The sequence below is a fragment of the Budorcas taxicolor genome, chromosome 12 (genome assembly GCF_023091745.1).
Source record: "Budorcas taxicolor isolate Tak-1 chromosome 12, Takin1.1, whole genome shotgun sequence".
Classification (NCBI taxonomy): Eukaryota; Metazoa; Chordata; class Mammalia; order Artiodactyla; family Bovidae; genus Budorcas; species Budorcas taxicolor.
The window spans coordinates 23,852,278-23,875,367 of NC_068921.1; positions in this window are offsets into that span (position 1 = coordinate 23,852,278).

The window sequence follows — 23,090 nt, forward strand, 5'->3', positions numbered from 1 at the left end:
AATGCCATCCAACCATCTCATCCTCTGTCATCCCCTTCTCTTCCTGCCTTCAATCTTTCCTAGCATCAGGGTCTTTTCCAAGGAGTCAGTTCTTTGCATCAGGTGGCCAAAGTTTTGGAGCTTGAGATTCAACACCAGTCCTTCCAATGAATATTCAGGATTGATTTCCTTTAGGATATCTGTTCTTAGGCAATTAGTAGCACTGATGTAATCTTTTCTTTCTACTAAAGCAGGACAGCAAGGTCAGCCAGCAGAGGTCAGTTCAGATCCTCTGTTCCTGACTTGTGTGCAGTCCTGCACGTATGAACTGTCTTCTAGATCACGAGGAATATGTCAGAGATTTTCAAAGCTCCCTGTGGATTATCTTGTTTCACAGATCTTCCTTGTGTGTTTTGGTCAACCTCTTATTTGTTCCCACTCATATTTACAGCCTTAGAGAGCTGTGTGTTGAACTACTGCCTTTGATTTTTTTTTTTCAACGAATTTCCTGGAGATGGGGCTTTCTCATGAAACAAGTCCCAAAATTAGATCAAATAAAAACATCTTGCAAATGGAGATTTTCCAAAAAGCTGTGAGACTGGTTAAATACTGATGATACTCTGGGAAAAGCATTATTAGGGACTTCAAACTTATCTTCTCCCTCAGGTGTCTGCAACACTGCTGGTTTACTGATTAGTGGTTGCAAAGCTACCAGTTTGGCTTTGATTTACTTATTTATTTATTTGGCTGTGCTGGGCCTTAGTTGCAGCACTGGGGATCTTGACCTTTGTTGAGGTGGCTCTAGTGGTAAAGAGCCCGCCTGCCAGTGCAGGAGATGTAAGAGACTTGGGTTCAATCCCTGGGTTGAACCTCAAGGAGGGCATGGCAACCCACTCCAGTATTCTTGCCTGGAGAATCCCATGAACAGAGGAGCCTGGTGGGCTGCAGTCCATAGGGTTGCAAAGAGTCTGACACAACTGAAGCGGCTTAGCACAGCAGGGCAGTGTGGTTTCTTCAGTTGCAGCATGTGGGATCTAATTCCCTGACCAGGGATGGAACCTGGGCCCCTGCGTTGGGAGCTCAGAATCTTGGCCACTGGACGATGGGATAAATCCTAGCTACCAGTTTTCAAGGCAACAATAAGTTGGGGAGTTGGAGATAAGAATAGATCAAATTAAAATGACACAAATTTCCATTCTCACCTAGGTTCAGCAGTTTTTATTGAATAAATGCTCCTGAGATTGTTAGAAGCTATTAGTTAATGGACAGAGTTCCAAAGAGTTGATTTTAACAATTTTTTGCCAGTGTTTTTGTTGCCTTTATTTGCAGAGGTGCCCACTCTGCCTTTTCTGAAAGTAAACCATGTGTTTTTTACAGTTTTTTTTAAGGCCCATTAAAACTTGACAACCTGTTAAACACATATCCCCATGGCTTAGAGAAGGAAAAAAAAATCACATGAATTTTTTCAGTTAGATAGTACAGTTGCAGAATTAGTTTTGCTCAGAATTGTTTCTCTTTATGAATTTAGCATATTTTGAAGTATTATAACAACTAACTCTTTTCCAGTAACTAAAGAAAAGTCTTTGATATTTCCCGTGAAGTCTACTTGAGGTTCCAGGAAGCCTAACTTCTTGATTATATGAAAGGCAGCATTTGTAGTTGTCAAGAACATGAATTCTGGATTTCAACTGTTTAGATTCAAGTCTTGGCTCTGCCACTTGCTAGCTGTGTGATCTTACCTAACATGCTTAGTTTCTCTGTTGCTGTCCAGTCTCTCAGCCATGTCTGACTCTTTGCAACCCCATGGACTGCAGCACACCAGGCTTTACTGTCCTTCACCATCTCCCAGAGTTTGCTCAAATTCATATCCATTAAGCCAGTGATGACATCCAACCATCTCCTCCTCTGTCATCCCCTTTTCCTCCAGCCTTCAATCTTTCCCAGCATCAGGGTCTTTTCTGATGAGTCAGCTCTTTGCATCAGGGGGCCAAAATATTGGAGCTTCAGCATCAGTCCTTCCAATAAATATTCAGGATTGATTTTCTTTAAGATCGAGTGGTTTGATCTCCTTGCAGTCCGAGGGACTCTCAGGAGTGTTCTCCAACACCACAGTTTGAAATTACTCTGTACCTGAGTTTTACTAATGTGTAAACATCTAATAATAATCATATGTACATTATGGTGTTTTTAGAAGGATGAGTGAATATTTTCAATGTGTCTAGGATATTGCCTGGCATATATAAAAACTGCATAAGCATCTTGAAGCCAAACTTAAATATGAAATATTAAATTGAATAAATAAATGGAATAATGCTATGCAGGATTCTTAACTCTGCACATGGATCTCCAAATAGTTTTCCAAAATCAGAAGAAAAAAAAATCTTTGGTCTACTTTTCATTCTTCTAATTCCAATGACAGTGAGAATGGGACCTCAGTCTTCCAAATGTGCCAGCCTATTTAATTTAATCACTTGACCTAAATGAAGAATTAGGAGTAGAATCATTATCTCTTTACTGGGAGACAGAAAGAAGGGACTGAAGTCTCTGTTTTGCTTGGCATGATCCTGGAGTCTGAGCTCTCTTTGTATGCTTGGGGTTAAAGCTTTAAAAGACTTATAAACAACTTCACCTAAGCAAGGATCTTGCTGTCTTCTTCACTGCTGGATATCAGCACTTAAATACTACCTGAAAGTATATTCTTGTCAATGAAAATATATTTCAGATGAATTGATAAATTAATTAATAAAGTGATTCATTAAATCAGTTAGTCGACATGGTTGCACTTGGCAGTTCAGTAGTTAGAGTTATAGTATTATATGATTGTAAGCATGTTTGACTCATCAAGGCAACAGAGAAATAAGTTTATAAGAAACAATAGAAGAAACCCAAAGTTATTGTAGACAGAATAAAAATCAGGTATTCAAAATTTGGTTATAAAGTTCCATAACTTTAATTTCAAGAAAGTTTAATTCCTACAGATTCTTCTGTTATAGTAAAATGTAAAGCATAGGAAATTTAGTGAAGGGTACAAAATCCTTGAATAACTTCCATTCTGTTTATTTATTGCATTTTTAATTGTAGGGATTTTGCAGATGTTAAGCCAGATGGGTCTTGTATTTTTAAAAAATGGTATAGAAAAGTATATAATTAGTTTGTAAGCAGAGTTTTCTTTCAATTATTCTTTTTCTGTTACAAGAGCAAAAGCTCGGTTACATTTTTAGTTTTACTGTGTCAAGTATACTCTGTTTAGGAAGAAAGATTTATTTTCTTACTTATAGACATCTGCCTTATATTCCCCATTATTTTTAAGGAACAGATCAATTTTGTCAAAAATACACTAGTCTAGAGTATAATTTATCTTGGACAAGTTTATGTTACCTATTGTTTTGAATAAAAATAGTTATTAAACTATTTAAACATACTAGAAACCTTGCATATATAATCTACTTTATAATAACATCAAAATTAAGTTTTGAATAAGAATTTTGAGATATATTATTGCAACAGTAGTAATTCATTTTTGATGCTTAGTGTGAATTTTTAAAGAAAAATTTAAAACAGAATTAGTAAACAAATTCCAAACAATTTATTATTTTATGACTAAGATCTGTGGAGGTTAAGGAATCCTCTGACACTGTTGGTAGCTTTGTAAAAAGTATTTTCAAAGTAACTAATTAGTTTTGTCCTTATTATTTCATATCTATATTTTTTCATTTCAAATCAAAGTTGAGCAATGAATATCAGTTTTATGGATGATCAATACAATAACTTCACTTTGATTGCTCTTTTGTTATGGAGACTAGAGAGAGGTCTAATTCAAAAGTATAATTGAATGAAGAAAGAAAAAGTTGATTCACAATAGTTCTGTAACACAGCCTGTAACATTTTTCAAAAAAGTGTTACAGTGTCTTTGTTTTCCACGGAGATATAGACAACATTCTTTTGTGATCTGTGCTTTTAAAATTTGAATCAAGAAAAATCTTTCCTAACCATACACAAACTGGCTTATATTTTCCCCCTAAATATGTTAAAGATTTGTTTTTAAACCTAATAGCTCTATATGCTGGAGTGGACTTTTGTCAATAATATAACCTAAGATATCTATTTCTATGTGAATCACAAACCTCCAGTGTTCCATTGATTGGATAGGGATAATAATACTTTATGGAGACAATGGGAGGATAAAACATAATTAAAATTTAAAGAGAATGTAAAGTGTTAAGACTCAGCCTAACATTTGAGAGATTCTCATTAAATGGAAGCTACAGTGATAATGTTAATTGTGATGATGTAGCTGATGCTACTCATTGCTGCTGCAGCTGGTTATTTAGTTGCTATTGTCTTGTTATTTTAGAGTCAAATTCCTGATTTAAAGTTCCCAAAGGATTTATACCAACAAAAAGGAAGATGTAAGATTTAGTTTGTTCTTGATTTTGTGTTGGTATGAATAAGATCCACAGTTCTTCACAGTCTAAATATTTCTCTTCTTTCTGTAGCAGTTTAGAGTAAGAAAAAAATAGTATTTTGGATAAAATGGGAGTTGCTTCGGGTAGGACTTCTGTGGCAGATAGTTTTCTGCCTTGTATCTCTGATCTTGTACTATGTGTGACTCTAGGATGTATTCTGAAATCTTTTCTTGCTTGAGAATTTGAAAAGGTTACCAACTATTCTACAAGAGGTGCTAGTGCATAAAGGCCATCACCATAATGCTTATATTTATACACCATCAAAGAAATGGCAGGATTTTATAATGTATAGTCTTCTAGAAGGCACAAATTCACTCATAGTAAGTAAATAAAAATATAAATATATAAATAAGATTATGTGCTTAACGAACACCTGCTTGACATAAACAACAACAAATGCATGTAGACACAAGGATTTGTATTCACAGAACAGATTTATTCATTTAACTGAATTGTTAACTGGGGAAAAAACTGCATCTAAATATCACTTAATTACCCTGGTGGCTTAGTGGCAAAGAATGCTCCTGCAGTGCAGGAGACACGGGTTCTATCCCTGGGTCCAGAAGATGCCTTGGAGAAGGAAATGGCAAACCACTCTAGCATTCTTGCCTGGACAGAGAAGCCTGGTGGACTACAGTCCATAGGGTCGCAGCTAGTCTGACATGACTGAAGCATGGGATGCAAGCAATTCTGTAATGATTATTGAGCCCTGATTCCAATATTTTTCTAGACCAATGTTCATTCTGTGGAAGGAATCAAACTTACACTTATTGTTTCTTGATATAGAAAGAATTTTCAGAACGACAGCTAATGTTTGAGAAAAGTGCCACACAGCTAGGGCACTGAGCTACTGCCCACCACTTAGATCAAAGTCAGTATATTCTTATAAGATGTTATGTTTGGGAATGACTTCAAAGAGTTATTTGGAAACAAAATTCATCAGTTAATCTCCAGAGTCTTTATGAAATTAGATTCCCAAGATGTATGTATTCTTATCTGACTTTGAAATGTTGGGAAGATTCAGTATCCCATCTCTAATTCATTCAATTTCTCTAGCTACATTTTTTCCTGGAGATCTGAACCAGTCTCTTTCCTAAATCTTACTATCTATATAGATTTTATGTGTTGATTGATGACTTTCAAATTCGTTTGAGTAGTTCAGGCCACTGCACCGAGTATCAGATTATCCAACTACTTACCCTACATAGGATTATAAAGTGTCTCAAAATTGTTAGTGTCTCACAGTAAGTATCTCACGATTAATAGTGTCGACTCTTTGAAAAAGACCCTGATCCTGGGAAAGATTGAAGGCAGGAGGAGAAGGGGACGACAGGATGACATGGCATTACTGACTCAATGACATGAGTTTGAGCAAACTCTGGAAGATTCTGAAGGACAAAGAAGCTTGGCATGCTGCAGTCCATGGGGTCACACAGAGTTGGACATGACTTAATGACTAAACAAGAACAAGTCTATTGGATTAATGTGTCTCACAATTAATATCTTCACTTTCTCCGTCTCATTCAACACACATCCAAAAAGAGCATCTCTTCTCTAAAGAGCAGTCTGAGTGATATTTCAAAACAGAAATTCTTTGTTTCTACACAAACACCTCATTAGCTATAACAGTGGTAAAGAAAGTAGCCAATAGATGATCTTTAAGTCCACAAAGCAGATTTGTTCTACTTTCAAGGTGATCAGGGACTTCCTCGGCAGTCCAGTGGTTAAGACTCCCCCTTTCAATACAGGGTGTTGTGGGTTCGATAACTGGTTAGAGAGAGGCATTAGGATAGCTTATGTTAAGATCCCACAAGCCTCATGGTCCAAAAGCCAAAACATAAAACAGAAATAGTATTGTAACAAATTCAATAAAGACTTTAAAAATGGTCCACATCAAAAAATCTTAAAAAAACTAAGCGATCAATTTATTTCTCTAACAGCCACACAGACCTGGAAACTGAGAGAGGAAAATGGGAGAGCTTTCTGTCATTCATTTACCCAATTACGCTTTCACAAAATTGCTAGTTTCCATTTTTATAGCTTTGAGGTCTGCTGATTTGGGGCCCTCATTGCCAAGGGAGGAATATATCTGCCAAGGGGGACAAACAATAGTTGAACTGGAAGCTGAATTGGAAGTTGGCAGTGCCACTTGGCCATTTTGTTCTACTCAGGACACCTAACCAGTATGTAAAGAGGGATACTCTCACTGGTTGCAGTGATGGATTTTAATTACCAATGGTGGGCCATTGTTAAACAGGGAGACCAGAGGTCCTCCGTGTTCTCTGAGGTGGTGCCTTTTATTACTTTCATGTTCTCTGACAATCATAGAAGGGCCGTAGAGTCACGCTATTGAAAACTGAAGGTTTACGTCTGTCCACAAGATAAAGAATTTTTATCTGGGATTTTTCCAGGCAAGAATACTGGAGTGGGTTGCCATTTCCCACTCCAGGGATCTTCTCAACCCAGGGATGGAACCTGCATCTCCTGTTTCTCTTGCATTGGCAGGAGAATTCTTTTTTTCCAATTAATTAATTTATTTTAATTGGAGGATAATTATTTACAATATTTTGGTCGTTTTTGCCATACATCAGCATGAATTAGCCACAGGTGTACCTGTGATCCTCAAATCCTGAACCTGCCTCCCACCTCCCTCTCCACCCAATCCCTCTGGGGTTGTCCCAGACCACCGGTTTTGGCTGCTCTGCTCCATGCGTTGAACTTGCAGTGGTCATTTATTTTACATATGGTAATGTACGTATTTCAGTGTTATTCTCTCAAATCATCCCACCCTCGCCTTATCCCAGCGAGTTAAAAAATGTGTCTCCTTTGCTGCCAGCAGAATTCTTTACCACTGCTGCTAAGTCGCTTCAGTCATGTCCGACTCTGTGCGACCCCATAGACGGCAGCCCACCTGGCTGCCTGTCCCTGGGATTCTCCAGGCAAGAATACTGGAGTGGGTTGCCATTTCCTTCTCCATTCTTTACCACTGCGCCACCTTAAATATGGTTAAAGATCATGTTTTCTGTTATATGACTTATTATTACCACAAACATTTAAATAAATAAATGAAAATGAAAAACTGATCAGATAATTCAAAACAATGTTTTCCAGACAGTGAAAAAGAGGTCACACAAAATTAGTCATTTGGTGGCGTTAGTGGTAAAGAGCCGCCATCCTCGTTAGTATAGTGGTGAGTATCCCCATCTGTTACGCGGGAGACCCGAGTTCTTTTCCCCGACAGGGAGGCAACACACCCTTTGGGCTCCCCTGGTGGCTCAGAGGTCAAAGCGTCTGCCTGCAATGCGGGAGACTGGGGTTCGATTCCTGGGTGGGGAAGCTCCCCTGGAGAAGGAAATGGCAACCCACTCCAGTGTTCTTTCCTGGAGAATCCCATGGAAGGAGGAACCTGGTGGGCTACAGTCCATGGGGTCGCAAAGAGTCGGACACGACTGAGTGACTTGACGACTTGACCTGAGTGGTAAAGAATCTGCCTGCCAAAACTTAAGAGACATGGGTTCCATCCATGGGTTAGGAAGATCCCCTGGAGAAAGGAATGACAACCCACTGCAGTATTCTTGCCTGGAGAATCCTGTGGACAGAGGAGCCCGGCAGGCTACAGTCCATGGGGCTGCAGAGTCAGACACGACTGAACAACTAGGCACAGCATACAAGAGAAACATTAATCCTTAAAAAGTCACAGAAATGATGCAAATGATAAAAATACTAAGAAGAATTATTCTAGAAAAATTAAGAGTTTAAACTAAGAGAAAAAAATTTACTCAGTTATTTTAGAAGTATCTACACCTCTTAAATATGACGTGCCTTGTTTCTCATTAAAGGAAGTCTCAGCAAATATTTTCTCCCAATCTGTAACTTGGCTTCTACTTAACCTGACATATTTCAAAGAGCAGAGGTTTTTCATTTTAATGAAGTCCAGCTTATCAATTATTCCTTTCATGAACTCGGTCTTTTGTCTTGTACTAGAAAGGTATCACCATACCCAAGTTTATCTCTGCTAACTTCTAGAAATTACAGGTTTGTGTTTTACATTTTAGGGCTTCCCTGGTGGCTGAGACCGTAAAGAATCTGCTTGCAATGTGGGAAACCTGAATTTGATCCCTGGGTAGGGAACCTGATCCCCTGGAGAAAGGACTGGCTACCCACTCTAGTATTCTTGCCTGGAGAATTCCATGGACAAGAGGAGCCTGTGGGCTACAGTCTATGGGGTTGCAAAGTGTCAGACATGACTGAGAAATTAACACATTCACTTTCACTGGCAGGAGACTAAACTCAGAGATTCAAGCTGTGCCTTGGTTGAGGCTAATTGCTAGCTTTATGGTATGAAGCTAAGAAGTGTAAAATTTTTCAATCTAGCTGCTAGTGATTGCTAATTCTAAAAATATACTAAGATATTTCAGGAAAGATGTAAAGCTATTAGAAGACTTTAATACAAATTACATGCAGAAGAATTATACACAAATCCAAGTTAGTGGACATCCCAAATTAAGAAAATCCTTGGACAATTTAAATCATTTTATCCACTTTTGTTTAAAGAAAGCTGTATTATCTGTTCTTAATTTTTTTAAAATCTTAATCTAAAATGTAACGAAGCATAATACCAAGTTTATGTGAGGCTTGGGCTAACTTTCTCTTAAAAGCCTAATTATTTTTAATTAATTTAATTTTAACTTCACATTTCTTTCTATAGCACCTTGGTGGTCAGATATGTTATTACTTTCAGTAAATGTAGCATGTGACATTAATTACCTCTAATCTTTCAAATTGCTGGCATATTGAGTGCAGCACTTTCACAGCATCATCTTTCAGGATTTGAAATAGCTCAACTGGAATTCCATCACCTCCACTAGCTATGTTTGTAGTGATGCTTTCTAAGACCCACTTGACTTCACATTCCAGGATGTCTGGCTCTAGATGAGTGATCACATCATCGTGATTATCTGGGTCATGAAGATCTTTTTTGTACAGTTCTTCTGTGTATTCTTGCCACCTCTTCTTAATATCTTCTACTTCTGTTAGGTCCATACCATTGCTGTCCTTTTTTGAGCCCATCTTTACATGAAATATTCCCTTGGTATCTGTAATTTTCTTGAGGACATCTCTAGTCTTTCCAATTCTGTTGTTTTCCTCTATTTCTTTGCATTGATCAATGAAGAAGGCTTTCTTATCTCTTCTTGCTATTCTTTGGAACTCTGCATTCAAATGCTTGTATCTTTCCTTCTCTCCGTTGCTTTTCACTTCTCTGCTTTTCACAGCTGTTTGTAAGGCCTCCCCAGACAGCCATTTTGCCTTTTTGCATTTATTTTCCATGGGGATGGTCTTGATCCCTGTCTCCTTACAATATCACCAACCTCATTCCGTAGTTCATCAGGCACTCTATCTATCAGATCTAGTCCCTTAAATCTATTTCTCACTTCCACGGTATAATCATAAGGGATTTGATTTAGGTCATACCTGAATGGTCTAGTGGTTTTCCCTACTTTCTTCAATTTCAGTCTGGATTTGGCAATAAGGAGTTCATGATCACAGGCAGCTCCTGGTCTTGTTTTTGCTGACTGTATAGAGCTTCTCCATCTTTGGCTGCAAAGAATATAATCAATCTGATTTCGGTGTTGACCATCTGGTGATGTCCATGTGTAGAGTCTTCTCTTGTGTTGTTTGCTATGACCAGTGCATTTTCTTGGCAAAACTCTATTAGTCTTTGCCCTGCTTCATACAGCATTCCAAGGCCAAATTTGCCTGTTACTCCAGGTGTTTCTTGACTTCCTACTTTCACATTCCGGGCCCCTATAATGAAAAGGACATCTTTTTTAGTTCTAAAAGGTCTTGTAGGTCTTCATAGAACCATTCAACTTCAGCTTCTTCAGCGTTACTGGTTGGGGCATAGACTTGGATTTCTGTGATATTGAATGGTTTGCCTTGGAAACGAACAGATCATTCTGTCGTTTTTAAGATTGCATCCAAGTATTGCATTTCGGACTCTTTTGTTGACCATGATGGCTGCTCCATTTCTTCTAAGGGATTCCTGCCCACAGTAGTAGATATAACGGTCATCTGAGTTAAATTCACCCATTCCAGTCCATTTTAGTTCACTGATTCCTAGAATGTTGACGTTCACTCTTGCCATCTCTTGTTTGACCACTTCCAATTTGCCTTGATTCATGGACCTGACATTCCAGGTTCGTATGCAATATTGCTCTTTACAGCATTGGACCTTGCTCCTATCACCAGTCACATCCACAACTGGGTATTGTTTTTGCTTTGGCTCCATCCCTTCACTCTTTCTGGGGTTATTTCTCCACTGATCTCCAGTAGCATATTGGGTACCTACTGACCTGGGGAGTTCCTCTTTTGGTATCCTATCATTTTGCCTTTTCATACTGTTCATGGGGTTCTCAAGGCAAGAATACTGAAGTGGTTTGCCATTCCCTTCTCCAGTGGACCACATTCTGTCAGACCTCTCCACCATGACCCGCCCATATTGGATGGTCCCACGGGCATGGCTTAGTTTCATTGAGTTAGACAATGCTGTGGTCCTAGTGTGATTAGATTGACTAGTTTTCTGTGACTATGGTTTCAATGTGTCTGGCCTCTGATGCCCTCTTGCAACACCTACCATCTTACTTGGGTTTCTCTTACCTTGGGTGTGGGGTATCTCTTCACGGCTGCTCCAGCAAAGCGCAGCCACTGCTCCTTACCTTGGACGCGGGGTATCTCCTCACCACCGCCCTCCCTGACCTTCAGCGTGGGATAGCTTCTCTAGGCCCTCCTGCTCCTGGGCAGCTACCGCTCCTTGGACGTGGGGTTGCTCTCCTGGCTGCCGCCCCTGACTCATTTTAGCTCAATTGCACTCATCTCACATGCTAGTAAAGTAATGCTCAAAATTCTGCAAGCCAGGCTTCAGCAATACGTGAACCGTAAACTTCCTGATGTTCAAGCTGGTTTTAGAAAAGGCAGAGGAACCAGAGATCAAATTGCCAACACCTGCTGGATCATGGGAAAAGCAGGAGTGTTCCAGAAAAACATCTATTTCTGCTTTATTGACTATGCCAAAGCCTTTGACGGTGTCGATCACAATAAACTGTGGAAAATTCTGAAACAGATGGCAATACCAGACCACCTGACCTGCCTCTTGAGAAATCTGGAACAACAGACTGGTTCCAAATAGGAAAAGGAGCACGTCAAGGCTGTATATTGTCACCCTACTTATTTAACTTACATGCAGAGTACATCATGAGAAACGCTGGGCTGGAAGAAGCACAAGCTGGAATCAAGATTGCCAGGAGAAATATCAATAACCTCAGATATGCAGATGACATCACCTTTATGGCAGAAAGTGAAGAGGAACTAAAAAGCCTCTTGATGAAACTGAAAGAGGAGAGCGAAAAAGTTGGCTTAAAGCTCAACATTCAGAAAACGAAGATCATGGCATCTGGTCCCATCACTTCATGGGAAATAGATGGAGAAACAGTAGAAACAGTGTCAGACTTTATTTTGGGGGGCTCCAAAATCACTGCAGATGGTGACTGCAGCCATGAAATTAAAAGACGCTTACTCCTTGGAAGAAAAGTTAAGACCAACCTCGATAGCATATTCGAAAGCAGAGACATTACTTTGCCGACTAAGGTCCGTCTAGTCAAGGCTATGGTTTTCCCAGTGGTTATATATGGATGTGAAAGTTGGACTGTGAAGAAGGCTGAGCGCCAAAGAATTGATGCTTTTGAACTGCGGTGTTGGAGAAGACTCTTTTGAGTCCCTTGGACTGCAAGGAGATCCAACCAGTCCATTCTGAAGGAGATCAGCCCTGGGATTTCTTTGGAAGGAATGATGCTGAAGCTGAAGCTCCAGTACTTTGGCCACCTCATGCGAAGAGTTGACTCATTGGAAAAGACTCTGATGCTGGGAGGGATTGGGGGCAGGTGGAGAAGGGGACGACAGACGATGAGATGGCTGGATGGCATCACTGACTCGATGAACATGAGTCTGAGTGAACTCCAGGAGTTGGTGATGGACAGGGAGGCCTGGCGTGCTGCGATTCATGGGGTCGCAAAGAGTCGCACACGACTGAGGGACTGAACTGAAGTGACTGAATCTTTCAAAATTAATTAGGAATATGAGAAATTAATCTTGTTGTCATCATTAAAGGGCAACACAGTTTCAGTTACTTTATAAATGTGAAAATCATACAATAAAGAAAAGCTATATGCTTCCTTCCAAAGATAATTAGTAATTAAATTGGATTAAGTTTATAATTTTAATGTATTTCATTATTAACCTAATTTGTTAATGAATTCCCCTGGAGATTGGCAAGTATGTTTTCTACTAACACTGCCTCAAGATTTCATATACATAAAATATCACAATCTATGACAGGCTAAGAAGGAGATTTTTATCTATTTTTCTCTCTGGCATTTTTTTCTGGATGCATTGCATGAATTGCAGAATCTTAGTTCCTCTACCAGCGATTGAACCTGAGCCTTCATCAGTAAGAGCATACAGTTCTAAGCACTGGATAACCAGGAAAATCCCTCACTTTCAGTGTATACTATTTTATGTGGTCTTTGTTTGGAATATCTGTTGCTTTGTCTCTAATCCTTAAACCATAGATCATAATTATGCAAACCAGAATCAATCGTTTGAATGGTATGATGCTTTGATTGATCTAATTTCATTGTAAGAATAATGTGACAAACCAGAGCTTCCAAATTTATAAAGCAATGAAATAAAACTCTCAGAATAATTTCAGTTGCGCTCCATGGTGTACTGACTTTAAGATGACCTTCGTTATCCCCACCTTCTTCATATCCATGCTTTTATGTAATTTCCTCCACTTATGTGTAGGTGGGACTGATGACGTGTTTATAATCAACAGCTTGAGGGTAACGCTGTAGGCATTGTGCATCCGTGAACATAGTGTAGTGCTTATCTTGCTAAAATTTCCTTGTGTATGTTTGTGTCTGTGTGTTTTCCTTGCTGGTTTTGAAGAAGCAAGATCCCATAAATCCCAGAGCCACAGAGACATAAATTCTGCCAACAACCTGGGGGAGCTTGTGATAAAATCCCAGCCTGGCTGACTTACTGATTCCAGATTTATTAAATCATAAGCAGTATCTGCATTCCTGACCCACAGAAACTGTGAGATATTAAACATGAGTTGCTTTAACCCACTAAGTCTGTGGTAATAGAGAAAACGAATATAAGCACATCCCTGTAGAACCCACTTCAGGGGAAAGCATTATGTAGATAATCTTAGTAGATCAATACTGGTAACTTCCTGTAAGTTTGTAAAATCCTCAGGGAAATTTACCCATAACGGCTCTAGATAAGTACTTTTTGCAATAGGTTAAACTTAGAGAATTGGAATGGTAACAACTGATTAAGACAAAACCGCTTGGGAAGATGGTGCTAAGTGCTGCTAAGTTGCTTCAGTAGTGTTGGACTCTTAGTGATCCCACATACTGTAGCCCACCAGTCTCCTCTGTCCATGGGATTCTCCAGGCAAGAATACTGGAGTCGGTTACCACTTCCTCCTCCAGGGGATCTTCCCAACCCAGGGACTGAACCTACATCTCTTGCATTGACAGGTAGATTCTTTACCACTGAGCCACCAGGAAAGCCCTTAAAGGCCTATTATGTGTGTTAGATTTAAAGACACATCTTATTTAATTAGGCATAAAGGCCTGCTATTATGAAGCAGGTGTTGTATTTCAAGTGTGGAAACAAAGATGATTACTGTTGGTTAGTAGCACAATGATAGTAGAGTCACCTCTTGGAAGTAATCAGTTGAGTTCAGTCGCTCAGTTGTGTCTGACTCTTTGCAACCCCAAGGATTTCAGCACATCAGGCTTCCCTGTCCATCACCAACTCCCAGAGCTTTCTCAAACTCATGTGCATTGAGTCTGTGATGCCATCTAACCATCTCATCCTCCGTCATCCCCTTCTCCTCCTGGCCTCAATCTTTCCCAGCATCAGGGTCTTTTCCAAGGAGTCAGTTCTTCGCTTCAGGTGGCCAAAGTACTGCAGTTTCAGCTTCAGCATCAGTCCTTCCAATGAATATTCAGGACTGATCTCCTTTAGGATGGACTGGTTGGATCTCCTTGCAATCCAAGGGACTCTCAAGAGTCTTCAAAACCACAGTTCTAAAGCATCAATTCTTTGATGCTCAGCTTTCTTTGTAGTCCAACTCTCACATCTATACATGACTACTAGAAAACCCATAGCTTTGACTAGATGGACATTTGTTGGCAAAGTAAAGTCTCTGCTTTTTAATATGCTGTCTAGGTTGGTCATAGTTTTTCTTCCAAAGAGCAGGTGTCTTAATTTCATGGCTGCAGTCACCATCTGCAGTGATTTTGGAGCCCTCCCTCCCCCAATAAAGTGTCTCACTGTTTCCGTTGTTTCCCATCTATTTGCCATGAAGTAATGGGACCAGATGCCATGATCTTAGTTTACTTCTTGGAAGTAGTAGAGGATGTCATTTTCAGGGGTGAGTTTTGTGGACTGAGAGAATGAGATATAGTCCCACGTTACTGTTACAGCAGACAGAACCTTAAAGGCACACATTTTCTGTGCTTGTTTCCTAACTTCAGAGTTTGTTGCATTAATAAAAACTGGTAAAGCAAATTTTTGAAATGTTTTCATTTCATGAAAAATGTCTGACGCAGGATACAGCATGCTTGGGGCTGGTGCATGGGGATGACCCACAGAGATGTTATGGGGAGGGAGGTGGGAGGGGGGTTCATGTTTGGGAACACATGTAAGAATTAAAGATTTTAAAATTAGAAAAATAAAATAAAATAAAATAAAATAAAATAAAAAAAACTAAAAAAAAAAAATAAAGTTTGGATTTAACAGAAAAAAAAAAAAAAAATGTTTTCAGCCATCGAGAAAGCACCATGTGTTCTTTAAACTTATCTCCAGGTGACAGTATATATCCTTGCCTCAATATTTGTCAGCAATGTATGGCATTAGATTCATTAATGGTACAAAGAGGAAGTTTGAATGTATTTACTAACATTTTCTGATAGGCCTAAGTAAATATATCAAAATATTCAAAATAAGGGTCCAATTTCAGAGATTCACAAAACAGCTGTCATTTAAAGTTATTTGACTTAACGTTTTATCTGGAAAATTTCCCTTAGCAGTAGAGACTTTAGTTATAAGGAATAAAATCATTGGCTATTTAAATCTTGCTTTCAATCCTGTTTGCTATTGTGTTGTGAAAATAAAGTTGGAGTCTAAATTTCACTGCCAGTAAAAATTTTAGTAAGCTTTTTACTGAGCCACATATACCATGTATTTATTAACATAAAATTGCAATGAAAATGAACAAAAAATAGGGAATGGAGAAAAAAAAGAAGTTGCACATTTGAGAACATTGTGATAGCTACAGAGAGGTGTGTCTGCTTAGCCAGCATTTTTCTCTTTACTTTTTAAATTTCTTTTTGATAAATGCCTTTATTTACTGACCTTCCTTTGACACATCTGGCACCTCTGGGCTAATTGGCTATTTAATAGGCTGTGAAGCTTGGTTTGGTTCCTTTGATTAACACCCAAATTCAACATGCTTATCATGTCCTCAACTATGTTACTCATCATTTCTGATTGCTTTCATCTCTATATGTTAGAGACTATTAGGGAGGTGTTTTTGTTTTTAATTTTTACTAGAAGAGAAGATTTTAAATTGAAAAGGAGTGGCAAGTATCATGAAAAATTGCACATGTCATCTGACCTCTACTCTGATGCTCCATGAACCCCTATAATCATCTGCATTCTAATGGAGGTGGGATAACTTGTGCAAAATATTTCATTAACCTGAGGCAAAAATCAAAAGTAGTTCCCTGTGTTCTGAACAAAGTCGTTGCATAACAACAAAAAAATACTTGTCTTCTTACATATATACAAAAAGCTATATAATCTCCTTAATGAGGAAAAGGCTGGAGAATATAGTGTTATCATAATTGAAAAACAGATGGTTTCCTAAAGTAAGCAAAGTAATGGCCCCTCAGAGATGTACCTGTCCTAATCTCCAGAACCTGTGAATATGGTAGGTGCAAGTGGACTTTGAAGATGTGATCAGATTAAGGATTTTAAGATGAGGAGATTATCCTGACCTATCCAAGTAGGCCCAGTGTTATCAGAAAGGTCTTAATAGGCAGAAAGGTCAGAATTAGAGAAAGAGAGGAGATGATGGAAGCAGAAGTTGAGGGATGTAGCCAGGAGTGAAGGGATGTGGGAAGTCTCTGGAAGTTGGAAAAGTTAAGAGATCAATGGATTCTCCCCAGGTGTCTCCAAAGAAAACTAGTTCTGCCATCACCTTGATTTTTAGCCCACTGAGACTGAGTTTGTATTTCTCGCCTCCAGAAATGTAAGAAAATACATCAATGTTTCTTTTATTTTTTATTTTTTTAATTGTGGTAAAATATCCATCAACAGAGGAATGGCTAAAGAAGATGTGGTACACATATACAATGGAATATTACTCAGCTGTAAAAAGGAACAGAATTGTACCATTTGCAGAGACATGGGTGGACCTAGAGATGGTCATACAGACTGAAGTAAATCAGAAAAAGAAAAACAAATTTATGTTGTTTTAAGTCTTGGGCATCTTCCATATCTTTAACAGCTCTTTTGTTTCTCCCTGTGTTTTAGGAGGTATATTTTAAGACCATGTTTTTATTGTTTCTTCCGCCTGCGATTCAGGTGATAGGAGCATATTGGTGAGCACAAGAACTGTAATGATAAAATGGAAAATAAAACAGTCTTACCATGTTCTAGTGGCCTTGGGAGCTCTGTGAGATATCAAAAATGTGCTCCATGAAGTTCCTTTAGGTGTGTTTCATGAAGTTTCCAAAGAATAAGGAAACCATCTTATCTTTTATTGTAACATTGGGGTATTCCCAAAAGTGAATAAACACAATGTGTTTAACGGTGGGATTCTGACTCTTAGTCATCACCAGTCAGAACAATCTTGCCTTCTTGCAGACTTCTAGAAAAGTTATATTAGGGTCAGTGACTTATTGGCGCTGTGGAAAGCCAAATAACACGACGGAAAGCAACTTTGGCTAGGAATGATGGGTCCTGAGTTCTAACTTTGGTTCAGAAAAGAATTTTTGAGGGTTTGATATTGAAACTCCAATTATAAATCTTAATTTATCTACTTAAAAATAATTGCAACACATAGTGGAACTATATGTAACTTTGATCTGTATTTTTAAATGCGTTTCTTGATGCCAGTAATTTTTTATACCACTCTTCATCTAGATAATTTGAGGTTGTACAGACAGGGCTATGGTGGACATATTGATAAGCATGTCTCCTTTTCCTTAATCTTGTCGGAAATTTTAGGCTTTTCTTTTTAATGTTCTGCCTTTGCAAAGTATGCCTTGCAGGTTTGCAGGTGATTATTTTTACATTGGAAAAGCCCCTGATGCTGGGAAAGATTGAGGGCAAGAGGAGAAGGGGGTGACAGAGGATGAGATAGTTGGATGGCATCACTGACTCAATGGATATGAGTTTGAGCAAACTCAGCGAGACAGTGAAAGATAGGGAAGCCTGGCGTGCTACAGTTCATGGGGTCACAAAGAGTCGGACATGACTTAGTGTCTGAACAACAACAACAATCTTAACTTTGTTGTTCTTTCTTAACAAGTCTGTTTCTTTGCGACAGCCTCTGTTTCACTTTTAAATGTACAATCTAAACTCACCTGAATACTTTCTAGGGGACAATGTGTACAGAGCAGTGGTGGGCTCTCCAGTTTGTGTATTACCTATTCTCTTCTTCTAAGTGTATCAGTTTCTAGAAGATGCTTATTGTATGTGGTTAGTATCAGATAATACCATTTCCTTGCATGAGTCTCTAACCATCTCCTCCATTTTTCTTGACATGTTAAACTATTTGCATAGAGACTAGACTAGTGTGTTTACCCAGGGTATTTTTTCCCATCTGTCTACCAATTCAGTTTAAATCCCTCATTATCAAGGCATCTATCTCTGGAATAATACTTTTCCCATACCAATGACTTAACTTATTGGCAAGACATAAAATGTATCAATCTGTTATCTTGAGTCATATTTTGGAAATGCACATTTTTTAAAATTCCATTTTCATCCCCAATGTCTTTATTCCTATGTATTTCTCTTCCGAAGTTCCAACTGCCAGTGTGAACAATGACTAAAACACCACCTGTGAGTTCTTGTCTGTATTAATTGCCAAAGAGTTCATAATCTCTAAAAAATTATTTTATCTTATTTTTTACTCAAATCATAAGGATGGAAAAGCAATTGATGGAATATAAATATTTCAAAAAAGATTCTTTCTCAAATCTAAACACCTATAAAGAAAATTCTCATCTCTGTTAATTGCCAAAGAGTTCATAAGCTCTAAAACATTTTGCGTTACATTTTACTCACATCATAAGGATGGAAAGCAGTTGATGGAATATATATATCTCAAAAAAAAGGTGCTCTCTCAAACTTAAACATCTATAAGGACAATGCACCTATGGATTGACTATTTGGGGTTTTCATTCATTGATTCACTTATCCATGTGTTCCAGAAATATTTGAATTCTTAAATCCGTGTGTATGCCTGACTCTTTGAAAATTGCATTGTAGAATTAAATAAGACAAGTGACTAGCCTCATTGAGCTTATATTATAATCAGAGTTTCAGACAATAAAGGAAGAGGAAAACAAGTAAGTAATAAATAAGCAGAAACAGTGCCATAGGTACCAATTGGAATAAACAATAGATAGAAAGTGATTTGTGGGGAGGATCTCTTTAGGTAGAGTGAATTGCGTTGATTTTTCCTGGGTGACAGAGAAAATACAAGCAAAGATCTGAAGAAGGAAGTTAAGTAGAGAGGATTTAAAGGCATGTTTGCTGTTTCTGAATATGAGGTTGTATAAATGCTTAGGTATTGCGATTGATCAGATAAAGAAATGCCTATCTCGTACTCACAGTATAAAGGTAGTAGGAGGCATGTGGCCCTATGATGACTGGGGAAAGGAATGTGAGACTTCAGGACTTACTCTGAAGACAGACTCTTAAATAAGACAAGTCTGATACTCTTGAATACTTTGCTCAGCTATAAGGGGTTTCTGGATATTTACTCCTTGTCCATGATACAGGGGTGGTGTGGGGGAGGTGCTCTGCTACTTGTTGGACAAAATGGAATTGGCTATCAAAATTAAACTGTTGACTGTAAGCACGTAGCTTTTCCTCCAAATTGCCCAAAGAGTTTTCTTACCGTCTTAACTGTCTAACAAAGACTGATATTTCTCTAATTGGAGTCTAGTCTTCACACTTCAAAAATCTCCAATCATACCCAGGGTTTTCTCTCTTTTCCCCTTTGTCTTATTATTTCCCTTGATTCTGGTTTGCATTCTCCTCCATTACTACTAATCTGTGTAACTATGTGAAAGCTATTTACTTTTTTTGTGGTTCAGGTTCCTCAACTGTAAAAACACAATCATAATACTACCTACCATTTGGACTAAGTCCAAGGTCACACAGATAATTTTTGTAAAGCAATTAATGCAATCCTATGAACTTAGAAATCCTCAAAATTCATTTGTTTGTGTGTGTTATTTGCTCCATCATGTCTCACTCTGCAACCCCATGGAATGTAGCCTTCCATGCTGTTCTGTCCACGGAATTCTCTGGGCAAGAATACTGGAGTGGGCTGCCATTTGCTTCTCCAGGGGATCTTCCTGACCCAGGGATCAAACCCAGGTCTCCCACATTACAGGAAGATTCTTTACCATCCAAGCCACCAAGGAAGTCCCAAAATGCATTAGCTGTTATTTTTATTATGAGGCTCTTGTACCACTTATATTTCTTTCTCCTTTAATATTTCCTTCATTAACATTTTAGTTCATATTATTGGTTTGAGATTCTGGATAACTGAGTGATTTTATGTAATCCATTCAATTTTTCATCTTTTATATAATTATATTTTAACTAAATCTTGAAGTATATATTTAAAGAGTGCACACATTTTGAGTTAATAGATTAAACAATTTTCATAAAGGGAAAAGTCGTGTAAACCTGACTTATGTCAAGAAATAGAATGTTCACAGCATCTCAGGAAGTCCCACTTTTGGTTCTTCTCAGTCACTACCACTCACAAAGCTGGCCACAATTGTGACTTTTATCACCATGGGTGATTTTGCTTGTTCTTGAAATTTGTATAAATGAAATTTAGCACTACTTTGCTTCTGGCCTTTTGCTTGACATTGTATTTACAAGGAAGGTTCTTCCTACTGTTGCATGGAGTGATGGTTGATTCTCAGTGCTGTAAAGTAAGGTGAGCCGACTACAGCCCATGAGTCAAACCTGGTCCAGCGCCTTTTTTTTTTTTTAGTACAGCCATGCTCATTTATGGGCTTCCCTGGTAGCTCAGATTCTTTAGAATACAACTGCTAATGCAGGAAATGGCGGTTTGATTCCTGGGTTTGTAAAGATGCTCTGGATGAGAAAATGGCAAACCACTCCAGTATTCTCACCTGGGAAATCCCATGGACAGAGGAGCCTGGTGGGCTACAGTCCATGGGGCTGCAAAGAGTCGGACATGACTTAGTGACTAAACACACACTTGCTCATTTGTTTATGTATTGTCTATGACTGGTTTCAGGCTGCCTGGGTAGAGCTGAGTCATTGTGATAAGAAACTGTGGAGCCTGAAATATTTACTTTCTGGCATTTTTTAGTGAAAAGTTTACTGACCTGTGCATTAATTTAGGGTGGGCTCAGCTGCAGCGTCCACGTCCTTAGTTCAGTTCAGTCACTCAGTCATGTTCAACTCTTTGCGATCCCATGGACTGCAGCACGCCAGGCTTCCTTGCTCATCGCCAACTCCCGGAGCTTGCTCAAACTCATGTCCATCGAGTCTGTGATGCCATCCAACCATCTCATTCCCTGTCATCCCCTTCTCCTCCCACCTTCAATCTTTCCCAGCCTCAGGATCTTTTCCAGTGAGTCAGTTCTTCACATCAGGTGGCCAAAGTTTTGGAGTTTCAGCTTCAGCATCAGTCCTTCCAAGGACTATTCAGGACTGATTTCCTTCAAGATGGACTGGTTGGATCTCCTTGCAGTCCAAGGGATTCTCAAGAGTCTTCTCCAACACCACAGTTCAAAAGCATCAATTCTTCAGCGCTCCGCTTTCTTTATAATCCAACTCTTACATCCATACATCACTACTGGAAAAACCACAGCTTTGACTAGATGGACCTTTTTGGCAAAGTAATGTCTCTGCTTTTTAATATGCTGTCTAGATTGGTCATAGCTTTTCTTCCAAGGAGTAAGCGTCTTTTAATTTCATGGCTGCAGTCACCATCTGCAGTGATTTTGGAGCCCCCCAAAAATAAAGTCTCTCATCTCTTCCATTGTTTCCCCATGTCCTTAAGGCAGATTGTATTACTTGGTAGAACTGAACCCAGCCTCTATGAGAAAAGGACACAATGTCAAGTCAAACTCTGCCACTTAGTGAGGGTAGGGAAGTTACCAAACCTGTGTAAAATTTAATGATTTTCTGTTGTTGCTGCTGAATAGTGAGGGTAAGAGTGCCTTCCTCATATGGTGTTTGTGAAGAGTTGTAAGGTTTAAATATGATCTTGTGAGGGCTTTCATTTGGTGCATCTCACACTAGCTGTGAGACCCAGAGCAAGTTTCTTTTCGTTTTGGCCACACCACACAGCATGAGGGATCTAAGTTCCTTGACCAGGAATTGAACCTGTGCCTCCTGCAATAGAAGCATGGAGTCTTAACCACTGGATCACCAGGGAAGTCCTCAGAGCAGATTTCTTAAACTCATGCCACAATGTCTTCATCTATAAAAAGAAGCCAATTACAGTTGTACCTCTAGGGGTTGTTTTGAGGATGGATGAGTTATTTCTTTCAGAAGCACTGATAAAAAACCTTGATAAAAATGTCTTCCAAAGAGCTGGCACTTCTTAAATGCTAGTCATTCCTGTCACAGTCATCGCCATCAAAATTATCATCAGTATTATTACTAATAATATCATCAATATTATTCCCAATATTTCATTAAATAAAAAAGAACTCTAAAAATATAAAGAAAATAATTAGAAAATTATGACATAGAATTTCCTAATGAAGACTCTTCGAGTACTAAAAATATCACAATTATTTGCCTTATAAATTATCATCTGCTTCCACTTGCGAACTTCCATTTTGAACTGAAAGGTAGACCTCAGAGAGCAACTTAAAGTGCCAAACCTGATCCCCAAAGACAGGGATCATTTAGCTCCACATACAAGTGATATTATACAGTTTTTACTTTCTCTATCTAGCTTATTTCACTTACCATAATGCTTTCAAGGTCCATCCATGTAGTCACAAATGCCAGGATATCATTCTTTTCATGGCTGAATACTATTCCACTGTATGCACACGTGCATGCATGAGTACCTACATATACACATCATATATATGATGTAATACATATATACATATGTACATATATCACATACTTTTATCTGTTCACATGTTGATAGACACTTAGGTTGTTTGCTTATCTTGGATAATGAGAATAATGTTGCAATAAGCAAATGGAAGTGCAGGTATCTCTTCAATATCGTGTTTTCATTTCATTTGGGTATATACC